Below are 27,350 nucleotides of genomic sequence, written 5' to 3'. Positions count from 1 at the left end.
ATGGCAACAGCAGCAGCAAACGGAGAAATGTACATTAAAGGAAGAGAAGCAAAAGACCTCTATGAACAGTACATACTCAAACAATTAAGTGAGGAAGAAAAGCCACCACTTGTAAATCCTTTTGAGGGATTGCCCGAGGACAAACAAGATGAATTAGCAGCCCGACAACAAGCACATCTACAACAGGTAAAAGAAAAATTAAAGAAATGGGACCCAGATAAAGGTAAGTTAATTAAAGGTAAGCAAGTGCTTAAACGATTTAAAATATTAGGTAACTTAATGAGATTGTGGGAAAGATTTGAATTACCTATGCTCAGAGCTTATGGATTGATAATGACAATTATCATCTTAATTTCTTAATTATATTGCCAAGTGTAAAAACAGAAGAACAAGTGTTAGGCTTAGTCGAAAACCCACCAGCCTATACATATCCTGATATTAATAATGTGCCCTTTACCTGTGAATCAAACGTACCAAGGTCAGGATGTGAGCCCATAGGGACTCTATCCCTTATTAAGCCGAAAGTAAAAAATCATACTATTCCTTGGTTAACCCATGCTAAGGAGTTGGTGGGACCTTGGAGAAATTTAATTGAACATTTTTTCTCTAGCAATTGTAAAAGGTCTAAAATTTTTAGAATGTGGTAATTATACTTGTCATGCACACAACAATTATACAAATTGGACATGTAGTGGTGTAGTACCAAAATTGACAGGGCCCTTAAACCTAATAACAAAACAAATTATATCCTTTTTGACTGATGCAGGATCTATGGAATGTATAGATATCACAGAGACTAAGAAAAATACCCCCTTAACTTGCACAATGAGAGGATGCTCACTGGAAGGAACTATTTATGAAGCGTGCGATGAGTGGAAACAATGTTTGAAGCAGGATTAACTAGACTGTGTGTCAGACCCCCAATGCCTTAATTAAATGCTTAGAATATAAGACATAGCCTGAGCAGAGATGACAAATCTTACTGGGGAAAGCCTAACTGTACCTCGTGGGTAACAACAACATGCACAGAAGAAATACCTTTTTTAGGGCCAGATCTGACCCTGTTAGGACATTTCCCACCAACGTGATCTCCTTTCTTTGATCTTTTTGTTCTCTAATACAATCTCCAGACTGATGTCTCTGGTTTTAAATTGCAAACTTGATTTAAGCCTTCCAGTATCTCTCTATAAATCACTGATAATACTCAAGCAATTATACAAAGCGTAGCATTTCATCATTGACTATTGTCCATCCTTTTGGTTTTATCTCTTTTAGATCCCACTGTACAATAAACTTGCTGTATCAAATACATCAAAATCTTAGCATATGCTCTCTTCCCTGCTTGAAATACTCTTCATCCTACTTGGCTTTGAATACTTATTTTAAGAACTCATCTCTTTATTACTGTTTCAATTTCTGTGTCAGTTATGGGTCTATTTAGGTTTTCTATGTCTTCCTGGCTCAATTTAGGGAGGTTGTATGTGTCCAAGAATCTGTCCATTTCTGATAGATTTTCCTGTTTGCTGGCATACAAGTCCTTGTAGTAATTTCTGATGATTCTTTTTATTTCTGTGGTGTCTGTTGTTATGTTTCCTTTTTCATCTCTGATCCTATTGATTTGGGTCTTTTCTCTTTTTTTTAGTTAGTTGGGCCAATGGGGTGTCAATTTTGTTTATTTTTTCAAAAAAACAGCTCCTTGTTTGGCTGATTTTTTGTAATGTTTTTTTGGATTCAATCCTGTTGATTTCTTCTTTGATTTTAATTATTTCTCTTCTCCTACTGGGTTTGGGTTTGGTTTGCTGCAGATTTTCTAGATCCTTGAGATGACTTGAAAGCTCATCTATTTGGTGCCTTTCCAATTTCTTGATGTAGGCACCTATTGATATAAACTTTCCTCTTAACACTGCTTTTGTTGTATCCCATAGGTTTTGGTATGTTGTGCTATTATCCTCATTTACTTCCAGAAAATTTTTGATTTCTCTTTTAATTTCTTCTATGACCCATTGTTCATTCAGGAGCATGTTGTTCAATCTCCATGTGTTTGCACGTGCTCTAGGGATTCCCAAGTTGCCAATTTCCAATTTCATTCCTTTGCGGTCTGAGAAGCTGCATCGTATGATTCTAATTCTTTTGAATTTGCTGAGACTTGCTTTATGGCCTAGTATGTGGTCAATCCTAGAGAAGGTTCCATGTACTGCTGAGAAGAATGTAAAGTCCTTAGATGTAGGATGAAATGCTCTGTAGATATCTGTTAGATCCATTTGGGCTATAGTGTCATTTAAATCTACTGTCTCCTTGTTGATCTTCTGTCTGTTGATCTGTCTATCTCTGAGAGTGGAGTATTGAAGTCCCCCAGTACTATTGTATTGGGGTCTAAGTCTCCCTTTAAGTCCCTTAACAAGTCTTTTAAATAAGCTGGTGCCCTGTAATTAGGTGCATATACATTGATAATCGTTATATCTTCCTGTTGAATGGATCCCTTAATCATTAAATAGTGCCCCTCTTTGTCTCTCCTGACAGTTTTTGTGGTAAAGTTTATGTTGTCCGATATTAAGATGGCTACGCCCGCTCTTTTTTCATTTTTTTTTTTTATTTTTAACAGGCAGAGTGGACAGTGAGAGAGAGACAGAGAGAAAGGTCTTCCTTAGCTGTTGGTTCACCCTCCAATGGCCGCCGCGGTAGCATGCTGCGGCCAGCGCACCGCGCTGATCCGATGGCAGGAGCCAGGGGCTTCTCCTGGTCTCCCATGGGGTGCAGGGCCCAAGCACTTGGGCCATCCTCCACTGCACTCCCTGGCCACAGCAGAGAGCTGGCCTGGAAGAGGGGCAACCGGGACAGTATCAGTGCCCCAACCGGGACTAGAACCCGGTGTGCCAGCGCCGCAAGGCGGAGGATTAGCCTAGTGAGCCGCGGCGCCGGCCTCTTTTTTCATTTCTGTTGGCATGGTATATCTTTTTCCAGCCTTTCACTTTCAGTCTGTATGGATCATTGTTGGAAAGATGAGTTTCTTGTAAGCAGCAAAAAGAAGGGTTTTGTTCCTTAACCCAGTCAGCCAATCGGTGTCTTTTAACTGGACAGTTCAGGCCATTAACATTCAATGTGACTATTGAGAAGGAGTAACTTTGCCTGCCATTTGCCAAAGATATTTTCTAATATCTGGTTTGAGATTCCTGTGATCTTTTGCTGTGAGGTTTCCTTCCTTTACCTTCTTTCATATTGGTGACCGTGTTTCTGTGTTTCTGTATGTAACACATCTTTAAGCATCTTTTGCAGGGCTGGTACAAACTGATGAGATCTTTACTAATTATATACTGAATCGATCTTCTGTATATAAAGATAACTGGAAATGAAAAAAAAAAAAACCCTGGTGTTAAATTGGAAATGGCATAGAAAATTAATTTTTTAAAAAAATATTATGTAGGATCTCTGTCTTTAATGTGCTGTACACTGTTATTTAATGCTATAACTAATACTCCAACAGTATTTTTTTTCACTTTGTGTTGCTATATGGGGGCAAACTGTTGAAATTGTTACCTAATATATACTAAACTGATCTTCTGTATATAGAGAGAATTGAAAATGAATCAAGATGTAATTGGAAGGGGAGAGGGAGCGGGAAAGGGGAGGGTTGTGGGTGGGAGGGAAGTTTTGGGAGGGGGAAGCCATTGTAACCCATAAGCTGTACTTTGGAAATTTATATTCATTAAATAAAAGTTTAATAAAAAAATACCAAAATAAATATATGTAGATAGATGAAAAAAAAAAAAAAGAACTCATCTCACCTCCCCTACCAGAATATTCCATCTACTCTGTTCTCATAGTACTTTCAATATAGCAACTTTTATAATGTGCTGTTGAATGTATAACTGCTTTAGCCTGTGCTGCGGCTCACTTGGCTAATCCTCCGCCTGTGGCACCAGCACTCTGGGTTCTAGTCCTGCTTGGGGCGCCAGATTCTGTCCCGGTTGCTCCTCTTCCAGTCCAGCTCTCTGCTGTGGCTCGGGAAGGCAGTGGAGGATGGCCCAAATACTTGGGCCCTGCACCCGCATGGGAGACCAGGAAGAAGCACCTGGCTCCTGGCTTCAGATCAGCACAGCGTTCTGGCCTCAGTGCGCTGGCCGTAGCAGCCATTTGGGGGGTGAACCAATGGAAGGAAGACCTGTCTCTCTCTCTCTCACTGTCTAACTCCGCCTGTCCAAAAAAAAAAAAAAAAAATGTATAGTTGCTTCTTCCTCACTGCAGTATCTAGCTCCTTGAATATAGAACCCCCCTTATACCTCTTGGTATCTCTGCATTCCACCACAGTGCTTGACATACAATATGTCCTAACTAACTCACTGATAAGAATTGAAAAAAAAAGGTCTACTAATGAGATGGAATGCCTGAGGTGCTAAAACTCAGAAGAATCAGATCAAACTAATTTACATCATACCTGAATATGTTTTCCACTTCCAGGCATTGGTTTTCTCATTTAAAAAAAAAAAAAATCATGTGTCACAACTAGATACTCTCAAAGGCACCTTCAGCTCTGAAAGCTTCCAAGCATATCTGTTTGAAATCAGTTTTGTTGATGTAGCTCTAGTGTTTCAGCAAATTCCCAAAGCATGCAAAGTCCTCCAGCCACCTGAGAAAGTCAATTGTCTTCCAAACGGTGAACTATTTATTTCCCAATCACTGGAAGGAACCTTTCCAGTCTTTTATAAATAGAAATATCCCAGTAACACAAACAATATTGATTGAATGGAGATTGAGCTTTTGGAAAATCTGAACACATCTCTAAAACCCTTTGGAAGATGAGTATGATTTTGGGAGGTTTCACTTGAAGTCAGCTTGTACATAAAAGCCCAGCTTTGGATGTAAATGACACTCACGGTTGGAGTCTTTCTATTTAATCTCTAAAATTATTTGCTAACTTCAAAAGTATTTAGCAAAATAAGTATTTTTGACAGAATCTGTGTTTCTCTAATAGCATTTGGAACTAAAAAGCCTTCTTGCTTATGGAATATTCATTACTGGCAATTTGAGGTACATTTGCAAGCCACAGAAATTCTCCACTGATTATAGACTCTCTCCAATTCGTTATAGTTTGTTCTGGAAGCAGCTGAACTTGGTCAAATTGGAGCCCTATATTGCAAACACAAAGGGCAGTGAGTATCATGCTATGCTGCAACATGGCTGAGTAAGTGAAGTCATGTGAGACATTTGGCATACAGGAAGATACTTTTGAAACTACTGGTTGGTAATTTTCTATTAAGAGACTATGAATATGATTACTCTATGGATTCCACAACTACAATTGCATATGCTTGTGTACCAGAACCAGTTGAATCTCAGAGTAAACACATTGATGATGAAAGGCAGAAATTCAGTTTGCAGTGGAAGCAATGATTTTTTTTAAAGATTTATTTTTATTTAGTTGAGAGAGAGAGAGAGAGAAAGTCTTTCGTCTGCTGGTTCATTCCCCAAACAGCCACAATGGCCGGAGCTGAGCCAATCCGAAGCCAGGAGCCAGGAGCTTTTTCCAGGGCAGAGGGGTCCCATGTGGGTGCAGGGATCCGTAGACTTGGACAATCCTCCGCTGCTTCCCCAGGTGCATTAGCAGGGAGTTGGATCAGAAGAGGAGCAGCTGGGAATTGAACCGGCACCCATAGGGGATGCTGGCACTGCATGCTGGGGCTTTATCACACTTCACCGCAGTGCCAGCCACAACAGTGGAATTCTAATCTCTTCTTGAACATTAGACTTGATCCCCAGAATGTTTACAAATTGTGTATAGAATGAGTTCACATCATACCTAATACAAAGGAAAGATTGGTTCTATCCCAAGTTATTTCTAGATGGTAGCTTTTGAAAAGTAAGCTTATGTCAAAAACATCCAATGACCCCAATGTATTTGTCCAAAACTTATCTTCTATTTGCATTAGATATAGGATAGATTTAAAGACAAATCTCCTTCACACATACACGCATTTTCTTTCCCCCTCATATGGCAGCTCAGGACTTGATGAGGCTATTTTTCTGGGAGGTACAGTTTGTACTGGCACAAGGTAATAATTTGGCAGAGAGTTAAAAGAAGTTGTTCAGTGAGCAGTTTAAACTAAAAACCCTGTGTCATTAAAGTAGTAAATGACTATTTGGAGAATTTCTTGCAGTGGTTAAAAATAATACATGAATTTAGATAGAGCAACTCTCCATTTCTCTCAGTTCCTGTTTCAAGCAGTCAGTTTTCCAAATATGCCTCTAGTTTAAGCAAAAAATATACCCCTTAACTCATGAAATAACTCCAGTATCTCAAAACTCAGGCACTAGAACCATATACTGTAACACAGAAAGGGATTTTTAAATTACAGTTATTTATTAGTTTATTGTTTTATGTAGATGAAGATCTAAACCTGCGATGCAACACAAACTTCTATTGTCATCAAGTAGAATCACAGAGCCCTTTAAGACTGGCCCTAGTTTTTCACAAAAATTGTTAGAAGTTTAGCATTCCCCATTCAGGAATGGAAATCCATAGAGAATATATTTTTGGGTACTAGCATGTATTAACATTTTTCTGTCTTGGACTTGAAATGAGTAGCTTAAATTATGACAAAAACCCATTTATGCAACAAAGTGGCTTTCATAAACCATGAAAGCACTGCAGTGTATTTCTAAGGAAAGTTAATGTACTGATACACTCAAGCCATAACTTGAGTAGCATATACTACATTTCTAAGAGACTATTAGGACACATCTATCCAAATAAATGCTTGTATCTGCTCCTTCTTTCTGTTGCAAATATTTTGGCAAGACCATATGAGCCAATTCTTGGCTACGTTTATGTGTGTCAGTATAAAGATAGCCAGCAGACCAGCACAAACTTCTTAACAACTACAATTTGTTAAAATTTCCTGATAGCATGAATGATGAGCCTGAAAAGAGAAATGTAAACAAGACACATTGGTTTGGGTTTCATTGAGAAACAGAGGAAAGTGAATAATGTGTTTAGAGTAAAGGCAATTTTCCCAGGAGGCAAAAGAAAATACTCACTCTCATATTTTTAGGCACAAAAACTTGGGATATCTTTGATATTTTCATTCAGCTTCAGTGATGATGTTGTCGATACAAAACCTTGCCACTGGAAAATCTCTGTGTAATATGTTTTGAGGAGTGTGTGAGTTTACCTCTGCCCACCTTGCTGAACACAAAACAATAGTGCTTAATATAAAAAACATTTACACGAGAAGTGGGAACACGCTCCCGAGATTTGTGCATATTACATGAAGAATTCTCAATTTGTCAATGAAGAGCTACTATTGAGTCTCCAATCTTTACAGAAACCTCCCTGCTTAGGATCACTCCCCAAGAAAATCAGAAGTGCCCTTGAATGTGTATCGAAGGCTCTTGGAGCTACACCCTGCTCTGTTCTGATAGAGAATTGGTTAACTGCTTTGTCAGTTCTGTTTTCTTTCTCTGTGCCAAATTCCTGTCATTTCTTTTACAGTTTTCTTTTCTCTTATTACCTCCTCCCTCTACTATTTTCTCACATTTTTCCCTATCATTTTTTTCTATTCTTCCATCAAGATATTTCATGTACTTCTTTCTCCTCCTATTTTCTTCTGTTTTGTCAGTAACCTACTAATGTCACATGTTTTTCTATGGAACACAAAAATAATTAAATTTTAAAACTCTACAGACTTCTACCAAGTAGGTCAAAATCTGATGATGAGAAAACATGAAACATTTTCAAGCTCAATACTGTCATTATTTATATATTACTTAAGATATTATCAGATAATGGCTTTCTATTAATATTTAAAATTATATAGAAGTGGAACCTCACCAGGATATTATTCCTAGTCTGGACTATTATCAGCAAAGCAGTTTGCCTGACATTATGGAATGTTTACAAGCATAATGACACAGAAAGCAGTATTTCATATCATTGTCTCTGGATAATTTCCCCATGAAGTCTTTGACATTTACCTAACTGACTTTAGGTACTAAATTGGATGCTTTTGGTATCTTCACAGCACCCTGTGTATGACACATACCTTATAACACATATCACTGGGAAGTAAGAAACAGCCACTTTATGTTCAATAAACAATTTTAATTCAAAAGCCAACCCCTATCCATTACCAATATCCATTGTCAATATGAGATACACACTACGCACCAAGGCTGTGAATTTTTTTCTTTATAAATTTTAGGTATCCTCTCCTCTCAATGCATCTAGGATGTTGGATATTTACATGTCTGGTAAGCTTAATGGCATTCTCTTTAAAATTCACTTGTTGAGTTTATAGCCCCAATATCTTATAATTTGTCTATAATTGAGGATAGGCAATTAATTAAAAGAAGGCTGTATATGTGGACTTCAATCCAGTTTTATTTTTCATTATAAGAAATAGAGATTAGGACACAGACATAGACATGCACAGAGGAATGCCTATGTGAAAACCCAGGGAGAACACAAATATCTGAAAGCCAAAGGGAAAGGCCTCAGAGGAAACTAACCCCACCAGCACCTTGATTATGGAATTCCAGTCTTCAGAAGTATGAGAAAATACGTTTCTATTATCTAAGCTACCCAATCTTAGGCATTTTATATAGCAAAAGCTCTAGAAAACTAATGCAACATATTAACCCCTAAAAAGAGGAAGAGATATTTTAACCCCCACTTTGTCATGGCTATAACATGTCACACCAGTGACATAACTTGTGATACTTTCTTTAAGTATAACATCTAACACCATATGGTATCCCCTACCTATCCACCCCCTGGTTCTTGCACCTCACCACCAACTCTAGCCTTCTTAATATAGAGAAGTATCCCTTCTTGGGTGTGATGTCTGTCAAAGATGATTTTCTTTTCTGTCTCCCTCTAAAGGATCTTACTTAATTTCTTCAATGGGGTTAGTCTTCTGCAAAGTGGGGAAAATGTAACTTTAACTCTGTGTCTTTCTCATTACCACTCTACCTAAGTATCTGCCTGAAAGAAAGCATTTCAAAGACCAATTATCCACTGGAAAAGAGAAATACAAGGAGAGGTGAAGAAAGTCTAAAAGTGTAGGAAAAAATAAACACAGATTAATTATCTGATAATTATTCTATTCCAAAAGTACAATGGTATAATTCTTTAGACCTAAATAATGAGTTATTCAATGCAGAATAAATAGATCTGCATGGGTAGAGCAACAGATACAGAAGAAGTAGCATAATCAAGTTAGAAGGAAATTGTTATGGAACCACCAAGATACGATGGTGGCTTGAGCTGGACTGGGTGTGTGGTCGAGTGATGTGCTCATGTGCCCAGCATTTCTGTGGTGAAGTTAGATTGGTTTTTCATCCTTCTGCATCCTTCTCCAGCAAATAAGGAAAGAAAAAGGACCAAGGTCTAGTTCTTGGCTCCTCAATGCTGCTTGCCAAGAGGGAAGATGGTGGCACAGACTCTGGGAGAGAGCCAAAATCTTTGTTTAATTTTCTAAACTTTATTATCACAGGACCATGTGCTGATCATTTACCTTCCACTTGGGCTTTAATCTCCAATTCCCGCTGAGTCTAAAATAGTGGTATAGAAAAAAATGTGGATCTGAAAACTGCATCTGCAGGCTCCTTAATCTAATTTCATCCTTCAAACAGCCTGATTCTTAGTCCAGGCTTTGATTTTCAGATCCTGAATTGGATCATGGCCCTCAACTGCACACATCTTATTTCTAGTCCCCCTGTTAAAAACTCCTACTTGTCTGTCCTGTAATTATTTCAAGATCTTTAAATTTCTTGCATTCCAGATTCATACTTAATAGGCTCTAACATAGGACTTCTCTTTCATTTCACAGAGATGTCAGTATCCTTTTCTTGCTCTGCTAGATTTTCAGGGATTTTTGTTTGGCGTATTCTGGTCTCTGATATGGTGACTCTACCAAACCAAAGGACTGACATGGGAGGTTAGTTTTGTTTTTCTGCTTCTATTCTGTGATTCTACAAACTCAGGCCCACAATTTGGTTTCTAACTGTTGGCAGGTGAAAACCACAAAAAAAGTCCAAAAAATATGTATATAAATGACAGATACATTTATACAGAATTATTGCCATTTATATAGTGTTAAAAAGCTTGCTACATACTATCAGACATTGTTTAGGGATATATGGATATCTGGAATAAAGAAAGTACACAGGAATAATAAAAAACCTTCATGAGAGTGATTCTCTCTGGGAAGGCAAATGTGGTACACAATGAGCTTCCTTTGTATTTTTATCATTTGTTTTCTTGAGTGCTGTGTCTCCAAGTGTTTATCTCATTCTTTGTGCCTCTTTTAATGTATTAATATATAATAACAATTTTTTTTTCAAAAGTAAAACAAAAAGGACCAAAAACAAAAGTTGATAAATGCACGTGGGGCATTTGACATTGTAATGAACTAACCTATCTCATTCCTTCTCCATCTCACTGAACATCAACCATGTGGCTTAGGGGAACTGACTATAACTTTAGAATAAACATAATTAGTCAGCCTCGGGCACGGCTACCTCATCTCCTTACCTGTGAGTGACTGAGGAAATGGGATCTAAGTAATCATGCATATAGCATTGTTGATTCAGAAAGAAAAAAGAAAGAAGAACGAATGAAAGAAAGGAAGGAAAAGGGGAGGTGGGAGGGAGGGGAGAAGGGAATATCATATTCTAAGAATTGTATCCATGAGTGACATTGGATCTGTTCTCTGTATTAATGTCAAAATAACATGAAAGTAAAGTTAAAAAGCAAAAAATGCGAAAAAATAAAGCTAACACATTATATAAGTTGATTTGACAAGAATAAAGAAAGATTTTGGTGACCTTTTTTTTGAAGGGGGGTATTGTTTTTTAAGACATGGAGGAAAGAAACTCTCCCTTACTCACCAAATTTCAATGGAGATATAGCCCCTTTGATACGAGGCACAATCATAGAAGCATCATACATAGAGGGAAAGTCCACTTCAAAGTAGCCAACCTAGAGAAATATAATTATACTTGATCCTTGAAGATAATATTGGACTAATAGGTAACCAACTCTTTCTTATCCCTAAACTTCCAATTCTTTGAGCCCTAGATTTTTCTATATTTTAAGTCTCATTTTGGTTATATTCAGCTGAAGACATCCTCCAAAATAAAAATAAATTCATACCATCAAAGCCGAACTCTCTCTGATTACATAACGGAAGCTTGCCCCAGGTTCATGACTTACCAGTTTTGACTTAATTGTGCAATGTTCTCTGGGGTTATTTCTTTGTTTTTATATGTCACTGTTATAGTTGTTGTTTAGCAGAACTATATAAGAACAAAGAATTCTCACTTTGAAGAATCATGAGAGCATAATCTGTATCAGAGAGCTCAACTCAAGCCCACAATATATCTAATACTGAAAATTCAACTATGGGTGGTCTGTCTGGTACACAGGTGGGATAGTTCTGTTAGAAAATTGGGGTTGAGAAGCCTTTTTTTAAAAAGAAAAGATTTATTTATTTGAAAGGCAGAGTTACAGACACATCTTCCCTCTGCCAGTTCACTCCCCAAATGGCCACAATGGATGAGGCTCAGGTGGCTGAAGCCAGGAGCCTGGATCTCCATCATAGTCTCCCAGGTGGGTGGCAGGGGCCCAAGTACTTGGATCATCATTTTTTGCTTTCCCAGGCACATTCTTAGGAAGCTGGATAGGAAGTGAAGCAGGTGGGACTCAAACAGGCATTTGTATGGGATGCTGGCATTGCAGGTTGCAGCTTAATAATGAAAATTGACAAAAGCCAAAGTACCAGTCATTGAAATAACAGAAATTAGTAGTAGAATTAAAAATACTGCTTTGGGTCCAGGGCTGTGGCGTAGCAGGTAAAGCCGCTGCATGCAGTACTGGCATCCCATATGGGTGCCAGTTCGTATCCCGGCTGCTCCACTTCCAATCCAGCTCTCTGTTATGGCCTAGGAAAGCAGTAGAAGATGGCCCAAGAGCTTGGGCCCGTGCACCCGGGTGGGAGGCCTGGAAGGAGCTCCTGGCTCCCAGCTTCGGATCAACGCAGCTCCAGCCGTTGTGGCCACCTGAGGAGTGAACCAGCAGATGGAATATCTCTCTCTTTAACTGCAAAGAGCCACCTCCAAAGTTTTGTTCATTCCTGGAACAGCCTGCACCTAATGTGAGTTCTATGTAAGGACTGTCCCATCTCAAATCATGATAAATCTGAAAGACTTTTTGGGACCAGTGCTGTGGTGCAGCAGGTTAAGCCACTGTCCGCAGTGCCAGCATCCCATGTGGGCACCAGTTTAAGTCCCTACTGCCCTGCTTCTGATCCAGCTCACTGCTGGCAGCCTGTGAGGGCAGCAGAGGATGGCCTATGTGCTTGGACCCCTGCACCCACATAAAGGAAGCTCCTGGTTGGTGGCTTTGGAACAGCCCAGCCCTGGTCATTGTGGTCATTTGAGGAGTGAGCCAATAGATGGAAGAGCGCTCTCTCTCTCTCTCTCTCTCTCTGACTTTCAAATAAATAGATAAATCTTAAAGAATAAATAACCTGAAGCACCATTCTAACTCCAGAACTATGCATAGGATCAGAAGAATCTATCAATGGGTCCATTTATAGCTTAACTTCTCTCTATGCCTAAGCTTACTTCTTTACCTCTATTCTGTACCTCTGTATGCCAAGATCATTTCTTAATATACTTTCCATGTACTAACTCCATTCTGGAGTCTAATTCTCAGGTAATCCAATTGTGGGAAGTGTTATTTGACTTTTTCTCATCCAAACCCTCTAGAAGGTTATCAAATTTCAGCAGGGAGAAAATCCTCTGAGTTAAAATTGAGAACCAGATCCCTGCTACCCACGTGAGAGAACAGGAAGAAGATCCTGGCTCCTGGCTTCAGATCAGCTCAGCTCCATCCGCTGAAGATTTAATCAGCTGATCAAAGATTCTCTAATAATAATAATTGCATAGAATATATGTAAGATGTTCCTATGGACTTCTGGGGGATATTGGACCAGATGTCTCAGGTAATCATAAGATATGAAATGTCTTATGATTCAGGTATCAATAGAATGGTTGCCACATTGGCATTCGGAGAACTTTGAGGCCTCAGAGAAAGGCATGGTATGTTGTAAGTTAAAACTATCTGGGTCAGGGAATTAGAAAGACCCATATTAGTTTCAGTTCATCTACTTATTCACAGTCCCTGAGCAAAATATATCAATTCTTATTGTCTCAATTTCTGCACCTGTAAAGTGAGGGTGAGTAAAGAAAATGAAGGTAACTTACAAGGTTACTGAAGGGGTAAAATTGAAAGTCCCTAGTTTGCTATCATTGTGTGGGATATCCTAGTAGAAGCTCAACGAACATTTAGAAAAGAGATGCAAAAAGTAAACATTAGGAACAACAACACTGTTTCTCTGTTGTGAAGCAAAACTTACGAGAACAATATTTGGAAAGCAGTGGCTGCCATGGAAAAGTTTAAATATTTTCTTGTTTCTTGCAGAACTTTCACTTAGGCTGAAACTAGTTTAAGGACAGTTAATTCTCTAGTGGTATGAGTTCTCTTATACTGAGAATAGTGCTCTATGTGGGTCATTGGCCCTGTCTCAAGAAACATTTTTGTTAGTGACTTGGAGGAAAATACACACAGAAGGCCGATACTTTCTGCAAATGATGACAGCAGTGAGGAAGAGCTCCTGCATCATTTATCAAACAAGATTTCAAAAGACATTATCTAGTTAACCCAGTAGGCCAAAATAGATAAAATAAAATGTAGCTACTCAACTATTTTTTCAAATAAAGGATGGGGAGGACTTAATCATGGTTTGTCTGACAGCGCCCTATGAATTTTCATCCAGAAATTTTCTCACATCTACTTTGTGCTCCGATAGAATATCATTTCTATGTCTGTAACAGCACTTAGAACATTCTATTACACTAATTCTTTAGAAGCCATCTCTAATTTATTCTATGTGATTTTTAAAAACAGAGATTACATCTTGTTCATCTATAAATATCTAACGTTAATAAAAGAGCTGGCGTATAATATATGCTCATGAATATTTGCAACGGGTAGAAATATGTATAGATGGAATAAGAGTGATATGCACCAATGGGATAAGACCCTCAGAATCATGATATGAAGAAAATGCATGCCTAAGAAGTGGTTACACAGTTTAAAAAAATCTATTTATTAACCAATGATGAGATTATCTTCCAAAGATTAAATTTGCTTGCATAACAATTTTGCAAGTAGAAAGGTATAGAAATAAAACACACATCTATAGTCAATCTGTCTTAGATAAAGATGTCAAGAACATACAAAGAAGGAAAGAATGGTTTCTTTAATAAATGGGTAGGGAAAATTGGAAATCTACATGCAGAAGAATGAAACTAGAGCCCTGCCTTCAATCTCTCACCGTAAAAAATAAAGCCTCAAAATGAATTAAAGGCTTAAATATACCTGAAACCATGAAAATGCTAGGAAAAAGCACAGGCAAAACAATTAGAACAAAGAAGTATTTTTGAATAATATCCCAAACCACAGAAAACAAGACCAAAAACAGAGAAATGGGACTGTGTCAAAATAAAACCCTCTGAGAACAAGGGAAACAATCAACAGAGTAAAGAAACAACCTAGACAATGAACGAAAATATTTGCAAACTATGCAGCTTACATAGAATTAATATCGAGAATATATAGGGAACTCAAAATAGCAAGAAACAAATAATCTGGTTAAAAATGAACATTAGGGGGGCTGACGCTGTGGTGCAGCGGGTAAGCCCTGGCCTGAAGCACCGGCATCCCATATGGGCACCGGTTCAAGTCCCAGCTCCTCTTCTGATCCAGCTCTCTGCTATGGCCTGGGAAAGCAGTAGAAGATGGCCCAAGTGCTTGGGCCCCTGCACCCACGTGGGAGACCCAGAAGCTTCTGGCTCCTGGCTTCAGATTAGCGCAGCTCTGGCCATTGCGGCCAATTGGGGAGTGAACTAGCAGATGGAAGACCTTTGTCTCTACCTCCCTCTATATCTCTGTCTTTCAAATAAATATAATAAATCTTAAAAAAAGAACAGTAGAACTAAATAGGCATTTTTCAAAAGAAGATATACAAATGGCCAAAAGGTATATGAAAAAGTGGACAATACTACAAATCATCAGAGAAGTGTCAAAAACACAATGAGCAATCCCCCCATACTGTTAAGAATGCCTATTTTCAAAAACACAAAAGAACAAATTCCAGCAGGACGTGCAGAAATGGAACCCAAATGTGCTATTCATGGTCATGTAAATTAGCATACCCACTGGGAAAAATAGTATGTAGGATACTCAAAAAATTAAAAATTGAACTCTTATGTAACCCATCAATCCCACTACTGAATATAACTTCAAAGAAAATAAAAACAGAGAGAAATGTACTCCCATGTTAATGACATCAAAATTCACCCTAATTGGGAACAACCCTAGTGCCCATCAACCAATGAATGTATAAAGAAAATGTTGCAAATATACACAAAAGAATACCATTTGGCCTTTAAAATGTTGAAATTCTGTCATTTGTGAATACATGGGTGGAACTGAAGGTCATTATGTAAGTTAAATAAGCCAGAAACAGAAAGATAGACACTGCATGGTCTCAATGATATACAGAATCTAAAAAAAAATGTTGGTCCTATAGTAGCTGAGAGTAGAATAGTGCCTTCTAGATGCTGAGAAGAATGGAGGAGAATGGAGGGAGAATTGCAAAAAGGTTGTTTCAATGGACACTAAGCTATAATTATACAAGAGAAACAAGTTCTCTTGTTCTATTGCATTGAAGAAAGATTATAGATAGCCATAACATACTGCATATTTCAAAAAAAGAAGAAAAATTTTGAGAATATTCTTATCACAGAAAGATATGTAGTTGAGGAAATAGATATGCTTATTTTGTTTTTAAAAATACACAATATATACATGTATTGAAATATCACATTGCTCAACACATGGATACACATGTGTATCAATTTCTGTATGTCAGTTTTAAAAAGTAATTTTACAAATACAATGTGAAATGTGGCATTTCCTGAAGTAAGAGCTTCACTTACATGATACTCCAAAAATAATAAATATTAGGAATGATGGTATGGTTCGTGTACTCAAGAGTGACAAATAATTACTTAATATTCTAGCACCAGAACATAGTGTATTGTATTTCTTTAAAATCTTTAAGAAGTTCTTCTACAAATGAACCTATTTATCCTTCTTGATCCCAATGTTAACCTTGTTGATGAATTAATTTAATAGTGCAATCAATCTTGCCTAGGAAAGAAACCTATTAAACTTCCAAGGAAAGAACTTGTGGAATGCTACTGGAGTAAAAGTGCTGAATCAGCAGCTGGAAGCTCTGGGTTCTACTCCATAAAGGCTTAATTATTCTTCCTGCTTAATGAATTGTTAGGGCTGATTTCTTTTCGTCTTTATCGTTGTTAGACCTATGATCCATGGAATGGGAAGCAAGTTCCAAGAGTATAAGTACTGCAGACATCATTATAGACATTATTTATGCCCAATATTCAGATCACCTTTCCATTCTGGTTATATGGAGTCTAAACTTCTTAGCATTTGGGGATGGGGAGGGATATTTGTCTAATGTCGACTAATTAAATACAATAATGTATAACAGAATGAGATGTGGCACTTCCAGGCAGAGATCTTGGAAAGCACTTATTCTCCAGTCTGTCCACCAGCAATGCCAGCAATCAAGGAGAAATTCTTATCTTGCACTGGTGAAGCCACAGGACTGAGGAAGCATGGAGTGCTGAATCACTGCTCTGGCAGCTACCCTGGAGAGCTGCCTGGATTTCTACCAGATTTTGTGTTAGTGAGAAATAACTCAAGGTATTAAATCAGTGAAAATATGGGGTTGTTTGTTACCACAGCACTAGCCTAGCCTCTCCTGACTAATAAAGTATAGCAATTGCTTTAATTTAAAAAAAAAAAATTCAAACTTATTTTTAATGGTCATCCAAACATGATGTTTTATATGACTTTAGGTTCTTGCAATTAAAAGATCATCGTAAATGCAGTATGTTAATGCTTTTAACTTCAAATAATGTCTTTTAGGTCACCATTTGAAATGCCAAATTTCAAAGAGAAAATCATAAAACCATGCCTTAGGTCAGTCACTCCTGATGTCCAAGTAGTTCAAATTGCTTTCCCTTATGTTATTCAATTTATGCTCCTGCGGTCCAGGGTTATAAAGAAAGATGTTATTATGCCTGTTTTACTACAATCAGTGTGTAGTGCTCAGAGAGGATTAGTAATTTTTTCAGATGCCCCAGTGGGAAAAGATGTTTTAATCATGTCTCCACCTCACCCAATCTGAGGTCCCATCTATTCCTTCCTTGAGTTTGCATCATTATACTGTTTGATGAAATTTCCTCTTCAAATTTTCTTAGCAATTTTTCTTCGGTTTTGTGTTTCTTTATGCATTTACCAGAAGGAAATTGGACTATGAATGATCTAGCAGTGTTAGAATGAAATATAATTCTGCTCTGAAATGTAACAGGGAATAAAACAACATGGTAACATGTTTTGTTTATTGATTATTTTTATTTTAGCAATCTTCATGTGAATAATTATGTTTATGATAATGAGAGCACCCAGGGACCCAGAACCTGAGGAACAAGAAAGATTTACCATGGAAAGTTTGTCTCTTCCCTACCAAAAGCTCACATTTGTGTAGAAATGAAGGGCATGGATATAGAGTGAACAGACAATGCACAACAATCCAAGGGCATGCATGAGGAACCTTACCAGCTGGATATAGATGTCAACAAACTACAGGATTCTACTTTGCATTATAATAGATAATATATATAAATTTAGTCACTAAAGTCAAGTTTGTGGTAGAATCTCTTCCCAGGTCTGAAGCTAACAGACAGAGAATTTTGTAGCTTACCTGGTAGCTGCAACATGACAGCTACTCAACTAATTAATGAGGAGAGAAAGATTGTTGGGTAGATTGGAAAAAGGAGAGAATGAAGAGTGGAAGGTAGGAAGGAAGGATGGAAGGAAGGAAGGAAGGAGGAAGGAAGGAAGGAAGGAAGGGAAGAAGGGAAGGAGGAAATGGTGCACTTAATTTCCAATTATCCATCCTAAAACAATTTATATGTGATTGTGTTTGTTTACACATTCACCCAAAAGGAAATCACACTACAAATGCTCTAGAGGTATTATAGTAAAATATAATGTCAATGATACTGTAATGCTATAGAATATAAAGCTACTCCAAGGTATAAGAGGCAATGAATAATGACCACACTCCTGCTATAATTTGAAAAATTCATATAATCAATTTATATGAGGACTCTTCCCTGCCTGTAAGAAAAGAACAATATAATTAACTGAATAAGATTAATAGATACCTATCTTAATAAGCCTCTAATCCTTCCATTTATTTTATATCCAATGATACTCTTTAATTAAAGACAAACATATCGCTCGCTCACCTGAACTATTAAAAAGAATTTTTCTTCTCCCCTTTTCTTGTATTATTTCCTGAACAGTTACTATGTTTTAGCCTCTATAATAGGACCATATCTAAATTACGTTACTTGATTCTCATACTATCCACAGAATAAAGCCTTAGCTTTATGGTATATTTACAGTCTCTGTCTAGTGTTTGTTTATAACTTCAACTCTACCTGGACACATGGAACAATCAACTACAAGTCAACTCTAGGAGATAAAAGAAGATATTGTATCCATGAAATAAGAAGATTGCAGGAAGAAAGTTGAGAAACCCAAAGACAGAAGGAAAGAGATAGAGAAGAGGAAAATAAACAGAGTACCTAAAATCAGTTGGAAATTAATATATGATAGCTAAATATAAAATTAGTAAGATTGAAAATAGGTCAAGGAAATTCTCAACACAAGATATGTACAAGATTTAAAAAGCATAACATATAGAAGAAAAAATATAAGGTGAAAGGATAAATAAAGGATATCAAATATTCAATTAAAGATATCCAGAAAAAGAAAGAAAACGATGGAAAGGAAATTACCAAAAATGTCATTCACATAAATATTCTCAAACTGAAGGGCTGAAGGGCATTGAACTCCAGGTTGATATGACTCAGGGTACCCAGCTAGTCACCCATGGTTTACTGAAAATATTGTCTCTGTACAGGCTAGAACACTGTTACAAGTTATGCAAATAAGAAGAGTCTGCAGGACACATATTAGGGAGTGCTCCTGGACTCAGCATCTGTAGGGCAGAATGAATGAGCAGGATTGAAGAGAACAACTGAGATATGGTAAAGTCTTAGTGAAAAGCTGTAACTTTTGGAATTGGAATTTTCTTCAGAATCATCCCTAACTGAAGAAAGAAGATAGGCCCATACATCCAGAGTTAATCAGTCATTGATTGTGGGTTTTTCCTGGAAGGGGATATAAGTATTGTGTGCCAATTTTTTTCAGCCCAGTGCAGAGAGATCTCTGCTGAGGGCTGTCATCCAGTAGTACCTCCCACAACTGGTATTGAGTGTTTCATTCCTGAAGGGGAACTGGATGGCACATTATAGTATCTATCATAGGAACCACCCAGTCAGAGTGCACCATCACTTATATGTCATTTCCATGTGTGTGCATGCACTGTCTCAATGTCAAGTTTTACCCGGCATTTTGACTAGAATAATTTCAAATATCCTAAAGCCCAGTGTTGTCAATGTTATCTGGGTTCAGAGAAGATCCAACACAACCCAAGAAAAGAAAAGAAAAGAATATGTCAATTGTCTTCAACAGGAAACAGTGAAATCAGAATTTTCCACAGCAATACATGAAAGTAAATCTAAATGAAAAAAAAATATTTTCAACCTAGATTCAATGCCAAGTCAAATTATCAGGCAAGTATGTGGATCATGAAAAGATAGTGGGACATGCAGAAATTTTAAAAAATAAAAAACTTACCTTCCCATTCCTCCTTACCAGGATAGTAACGCATTTTCTTGAACAAATAAGTAGGTGAGTCAAGATAGAAGATAGAGTGCGAGGACCGCAGTCTTAAGTCTAAATTGGGATGGGCATGGAGGCAGCCTGTAGGCTCACATTAGCAGATGATTGCTACATAAGTCTGTCTACATCACTGCTGCACAATATTGCCTCTGATTCCTCCAGATGTGGACAACTGAGAAACTGAAACAGAGAGAGGGAAAGCCCAGTGACCGCAAAGTTCCCAGTTTAGAAACCATAATCTTGATTCAGAAAGAGATATCCCCTCACTTCTGCCATGTGTGATTGTTAGATGGAGTGAATAATTTCAGACTGCACCTGAGAGGAGGAGATTGCACAAAACCAGGAGTACCAAGAGGAGCGGATCTTTAGGGACCCTTGCAAGGGCTTCTTAGCACAATCAGGATGATAGCAACTGAGTCATTTCTATAGAACAGGTCAACCAGATTTGAGCAAAGATGAGGCATCTAAGAGAAAAACATCAAAAAGGAACTAAGAAATTACTTGGTACATATGATACATATATCAACGTATGTGAAAAAATATTGAAACTGTGTTGTATTTTAAAGGCATGATTGAAAATTTAATAGGAATTTTAATAAATAAAAAGAAATAAGCGTAAAACAGGTAGTTAACCTGAGAAAAAAAGCAAAGCACATAATAAAGAAAACATAATCATAGTACATTATCTGGCTTAGTAGCAAAGAAACTTAGATGTAATAAGGTAAATGATTTATTCATTTAACCAAATTGTGCAACTGCTATATTCAAAGGATAGAGACTAAAAAGTTGGGGGAATGGAGATTAAACATAAAGATTACACATAACTTAAATCATCAACTACCAAAAATAGGCCATTAGATAATCTCTAGAGTTAACACTAAGTTGATAAATAATCTATAAAATCTACAAGTGAAGGAAATCCAGTATTCTTATATTATTTAGAAATAAAAAATTTCAGAATTGTCAAAATATTTGAAAGTTGTTTGATAATGTACTAGAATTTCATGGTAGGGACCCTGCTGTTTTTCATTTTAAGACATGAAAATATCATTGATTTTATGGTTTTAAAAATTTAAATTATAACTATACGTTTAGGTGATAGAAATAAAAAATTAACGTAGTAAAAAACAAATAAAAGAACCCAAATGTGCTAACTCCGAATGTATTTCAGGCAGAGTATTAGTTAAAAAGGAGTAACGATGAGTAAAGAGCCTCCCTAACTTACAATCTAACAGTATCCATGATATAATCAGGAAAGTTTTTATTTTGTTTTAATTTATTATAATTGCCTTTGTAAAAAAAAAAGTGCTCTTGTCAAGGTTTATTTCTTCCTACTAAAATTGGAGTTCTGATTAATGGAAGTTTCACATTCACTGAGTTTTAACTACTCAGAATTCTCTCTCCATTATTATTATTATTATTATTATTATTATTATTATTATTATTTTGACAGGCAGAGTTAGACAGTGAGAGAGAGACAGAGAGAAAGGTCTTCCTTTCAGTGGTTCACCCCCTAAATGGCCACTATGGCTGGCGTGCTGTGCTGATTTGAAGCCAGAACCCAGGTGCTTCCTCTTGGTCTCCCATGCAGATGCAGGGCCCAAGCACTTGGGCCATCCTCCACTGCCTTCCCGAGTCACAGCAGAGAGCTGGACTGGAAGAGGGCTAACCGGGACAGAATCCAGCATCCCAACCAGGACTAGAACCCAGTGTGCCGGCGCCGCAGGCAGACGATTAGCCTAGTGAGCCGCGGCACCGGCCTCTCTCTCCATTTTTTCCTCCCCTCACTTTTCCCTGTAACTTTCCCAGCAGAGTCACCTTCCACCAAAGACCCAGAGGAGAGAATTGACCTCATCCTTGTTCTCAAAATGAGACACCTGAAAAAGTAATTGGACTCAATTTCAGGTGAGCTTGCAGGAACCTGCACTGGGGGAGGCACTGCATGAGTGAGTGTACAGAATGGGAAATATATGCTAGGAAAAGCATGGGGAGCTACAACACAACAGCCTTTCATTTACCAGTTGGGAGTCCTTGGGTCAGAAGTCCATCTCTTTAAGTCTTGATTTCTTCATTTGCAAAATAAATTGAAAGTCTTATCCCTTGTAGGGAAGTTTTAAGGCCCAAGAGAGGGCCTCTAAAATCATTTTGCCATTTATGGGACTCTGAACAAATAACAGGTTTTTTGAGGTTATTCTGACCCTAGTTCTAAACATGGATGGGCCAAATAAGAGAACAAAGCAAAACTCACAACCAGTGTAATAGCTTGAGTCTCCAGATGAATACACTGCCTGGAAGGAAAGCTCCTAAAGACAAAATATTTGGACATCAAATTTTGACTCCATATACAGAGCCAAGTACAACCAAATGGAATTATTGGGTAGATTTTTAGGAAGCAGCAAGAAGGGAAGATGATTGAGGAAGAAAGACCTCCATAGGAGCCCTAAAATTCCAACCTAAGAAACTGATATATTCTGTTTCAATTTAGACTAGCACTGCTCTTTGGTTACCAGACTGATACTATTTTGCAAGTAAACTGCCTGGAACAGATTGAATGTGTGTGTACATGTTAGTTAGAATACTGTCTAATATTTCAGTATGAGGAAATAATTTCATTATAAGTCTGTGTCTTTATACATGATCACAGTTGGACACCTACAGATGAGAAGAAGCTGAGGAAAGAATGGTATCGCAGCCACGAAGGATATGAGACCAAAAGTCTGGTCCCAAAGCCTGGACCAAAGAGTCATTGTTAACCAATATTCCAGGGACTGTCCAGAATAAAAAACTGTATCTGTATGCCAAGCTCTCTATACTCAGCTTCTTAGCCCTCAGCTTCTACACATCATCTGCTGGGTTGCTGTCATTATCTTTTGATGTTCAAGAGTCTGAACACCACAAGAGCAAAAGGGAAACAAGGAACCTGTGAATACTTTCTGGAGTTGATAACGTCTCAGCTGGATTTGGGAGGTGGATAAGACAGAATAGGTGGAACACAGAGGGTGTGTTAATGCAATAAACAAGCTGACTCCAGGAACCTTTGAAGGCAGATTTAAGACAACATTAATTATAATCTTTCTTAAAGCAAGAAGGGGCAGATTGTGTATGAGTGATAATAGTTCCAAGAGTGATCAGCGGACCAGTGGTATTTTTCTCTACCATGTCCCTAAGGGTAGATAGCTTCCAGTAAAGCTGCTTAAAGAGATTCATGGTTTTTAGAGGAGAAAACAAATAACCTTCTACTGCAAAGTGCAAGCATTTTTATCGTTTTATTTGATATCTATCATTTCTTAGTGTCTTCTCTGAGGGAGGTTCTATGCCAGATATTGAGCTACCGTTGCTGGACAGTTCATAGTACCTGTCCTCAAGCAGTTGACAATAATCCTACCATTTAGCAAACACAGGGCAGTATGCTGAACGAGCTATGTGGCCTTGGACAAGTGACTTTCTTTCTTCAAAATTCCAATTTTGAAATTTTGGATTGGAGTAATGTTTATATCCACTTCATAGGGTGGTTAAGAATATTTAATAAGATAATCCTTACAAACCACTCAGCACTGTGCCAAGGACACAATAAGCACTCTATAAACATTAATTATTGTTAATCCTAATCTTATCAGCAAGCTTGGTTAGGAAAAGAAAGAAAAAAAATAATAAAGGCAAGGTTATTTTCTAGCACCATTAGCACTCAACCAGCAGGCTCTTCTGACCAAATAAATGAGCATGCTTCTGGCTGGAGTCCACAACGCTAACCTTGCCACTTCAACTTCTAAGCTTTTCCCTGAGAACTGTACTCTTAGAGCCGATGAAATGCAACTGGTCATGCTCAAAGTTTAAGCCCACCATTTCGCCTGCCATATGCCTGACATATGTGTTCCCATTGTAAACAACCATGCATGAAAAGAAAAATTAAATAAAATGACAGTTGTTGCCTTTCCAGTTGAAGGGAGGGGCAACCTACAACGCAGACATTGTCATTTACAAGAAGTAAAAGGAGCCCTTGGACTGCTCATGCAGCAGTGTTTCCAGCTGGACACAGCAGCTGTGGGCCAGATGGCCGTTTGTGGGCAGATTGGGGCTGGGAACGTAAGCACAGCTTGATGATGAGGAGGAGCAAATACAAAACAAAACTTACTTTCTTTTGGAAACTATTGCCTCAGCTTGCTGAGGGAATTTACCTCATCAGTCACCACAGTCAAAGGGAAGATGAGTAACAAGAGAAACTGAAGGTGAGTCATCCCTTCTTGTCCTCAAAGAATACCTGTGAACTCCTTCAGATCTCATTTCTGGCACTGAGTCAGGTGAAAGGTTGGGTTCTTTCTCTGATGATTCAAAGATAATATGATCTTAGGAATCAATGTTTTTGGTGTATTGAGATTTGCCATTGTTAAAGAGAAAGTTCTTTTGAGATCAGGTGAATTCAAGGTTGAAATTTTCGGTCTCATCATGCTGATACAGATTTCTTCCTTTGAGAACTGAAGGCCAAGAATCACATCTTAGTGACTTTTGATATAGGGTGACACTATGATGTGTTCAATAAATGTTGTGTGTGGTTTTTTTTTTTTTTGGAGTAGGGAGAGTGAGAGAGAGAGAGAGAGAGAAACAATTGGAGAGGAAGGGAAAGTGAACATAAGGCAGAAAGGGTATGAGAAAATGGAAGAAAGGAGCAAAGTGAATTCAGGAAGGGGGACAGATTTCCTGATAGATGTAAACATGGGAACATTTTACTCTCCTCAGCAGATGATTAAAGAGTGATTAAAAACTGACAATGGTTTGTCCCAAAAATATCAGTACAAATGGTCAATGTGTATATATTAGTCCCAGGAATGATACTGATTATTATATAGGGGATTGCAAATAATGCGATGCTTTCCATACCACCTTTAAAAAGAGATTGAAAGCACCCCATTATTTAAAACTGCAGTTTAAAATATTCAACTATTATTATTAATAATTTAACTCATCACATTTATTCTGTATTAGCTGTAATTTTCTATATAATAATCAACATTGTACTATTCTCTTGTTTCTCAAAGCATAATAAACTTGATCACCTTTCTCTGACATTTTTGGATAACATTTGTTGCTATAAATAACAAAAACACAGAGATGTAGGGCTTGGGCTTATATTCTTTAATTATAACTATATTGGCTCCACAGCAGATTTAGAAGCAGGACCTCACTGGAAGTTCTCTGTTCCCAGACATGGGATCCTGGGCTTCATGCCTAAGAAGCACAGCAATAGGCCTCACAGGTAGGTAAAGAGTTTCCCCAAGGATGGTTCTTCCAAGCCTGTGTACCTTACAGCCTTCCTGGGCTACAAGGCCAACATGACTCACATCTGTGAATATTTGATATGCTCAGATTCAAAGTGAACCAGAAGGAAGTTGTGGAGGCTATGACCATTGTGGAGACACCACCCATGGTGGTTGTAGGCATTATGGTTTACATGGAAGCTGCTTGAAGCCAACAGACCTTTAAGACCATCTTTGCCAAGTGTATCATTGATGAGTACAAAAGGCACTTTTTCAAGAACTGAAGAAGAAGTCCTTCACCAAGTATTGCAAGAAATGGCAGGATGACATCAGAAGGAGCAGTTGAAGAAGGACTTCAACAGCATGGAACATGAGGGAAATACTACCGGGTCGCCAGCATCATCATCCACACCCAGACGTACCTGTTTCCTCTATGGCAGAAGAAAGCCCATGTGATGGAGATCGAGGCACCATGGATGAGAGACTGAACTGAACACTAGAATGACTGGAGTAGCATATTCCAATGAACCAAGTGTTTGGTAAGGACAAGATGATCAGTGTCCTTTGTGTGACCAAAGACAAAGGCCACCAAGAGGTCACCATCCACTGGCACACCAAGAGACTACCACGAACTGTGCAAGGTTGCCTGTATTGGGTGTGTGGCACCCTGCACTGCGGGGCATGAGCGCAGCCATGGCATGGCCAGGCCAGGCCTGGGGGCTCCACATGCGCAGCTGCCCCCGGGTGCCCCTGCCCGAGCTGCGCGGAACGGAGCCACGCGGAGCCGAGCCACGCGGAGCCGAGCCACGTGGAGCCGAGTAAGATGGCACCCAGAGCAAGTAAGATGGGCGGAATCCAAAGTTGTTTACCACTAAAACTAATTGGCTGTGCAACATCAGGGGAGGTAACAAAACTAGTAACAAGTGTATAGACATATGGCTAGTCCTATAGAAATCTCCCCGTAAGGTGATTTTTTAAATGATTGGTTGGTCCTTAGCCCTGCCCCAATGACTCTGTAGTTTTGTGCTATAAAAGGTACTGTTATGCACAAAGTAAAGGAGTTCTTGCTACTAGACTTGGCTCCCCGCTGTGTCTGACTGTCTCCAGGATCGGGAGGCTGGGGAACGGGCGAGCGGTGCACACACCTTTCCTCGGAACCAGTCCATCCTGTATGGGTGGACTAAGACCCTGCACTGCACAGCTGGCCTACTCTGTGGCACAGACTGGGCAAAAAGACTTCATCACCACACATAAATCAGCAAGAAGACTTGCAAGATTGGGCAGGGCTAACTTGATCAAGGACAGTAACCTGATCAAGAATAATGCTTCTACCAACTATAACCTGTCCAACAAAAGCATCAACCTTCTGGATGACTCTGTCCATTATGATGAAGTGACCAATGACTTTGTCATGCTGAAATGCTGTGTGGTGGGGACCAAGTATCAAATGCTGATCCTCCGCTGTTTGGTCTGCATCTTCTGAGTCTGTAAGATTGACCTTAAGTTCATCAACACCACCTCCAGGTTTGGCCATCACCACTTCCAGACTGTAGAGGAAAGCAAGACTTTCATGGAATCACTTCAGAAAGACCAAGTTGCAAAGGAAGGCATTTAATGTTAGGAACAAATTGTGCAGCTGGTTGGAACTCAATAAAAGTGACTTTCCAGTGAAAAGAAATAAAGTATGACTATAGTGGAACTATGTGATATGCAGCATGTAGCATGTTATATAGTGCAGCTGGTGATGTACCATCAAATTCTCCTCCTCTCATCAGATAGCCTTCAGCTGTCTGCCCCTTCAGGAATGTCTCAGCTGCAGAGAACCACTTTTCCCAAGATCAACCCCGTCTTGGGAGAACTCAGATACAATTATTCATCATGGCAGGTGGGTCTACACCTATCCACTTCAACTGAGACAACTGTGGCAAACTATTTTAACCTGAGACTATTGAGGGACCTACACTATAGTTCAGTTTTCTCCTCTGTCCAACCTTAATTTCTTAACCTTCCTTCCAGAGGTATTAATCCCAAGTGTACAGCATAATAATACACCCTGGTTCCTAAATTCCCTAGCAGATTATGCTGCCAAAACAATCCAACCAGCTTCTGAAGAACAGTGGTTTTGT

General features: G+C 38.4%; 1 pseudogene; it reads left to right on the top strand.

The window, feature by feature from the left end:
* On the top strand, positions 1 to 26,839 carry LOC133763713 (large ribosomal subunit protein uL3-like; annotated as a pseudogene).
* The last annotated feature ends 511 nt before the right edge of the window (positions 26,840 to 27,350 follow it).

This window comes from Lepus europaeus, chromosome 7 (assembly GCF_033115175.1).
Source record: "Lepus europaeus isolate LE1 chromosome 7, mLepTim1.pri, whole genome shotgun sequence".
NCBI lineage: Eukaryota > Metazoa > Chordata > Mammalia > Lagomorpha > Leporidae > Lepus > Lepus europaeus.
The sequence above is the reverse complement of the archived record's forward strand: the minus strand, read 5'-3'. Positions and strand labels throughout refer to the sequence as shown.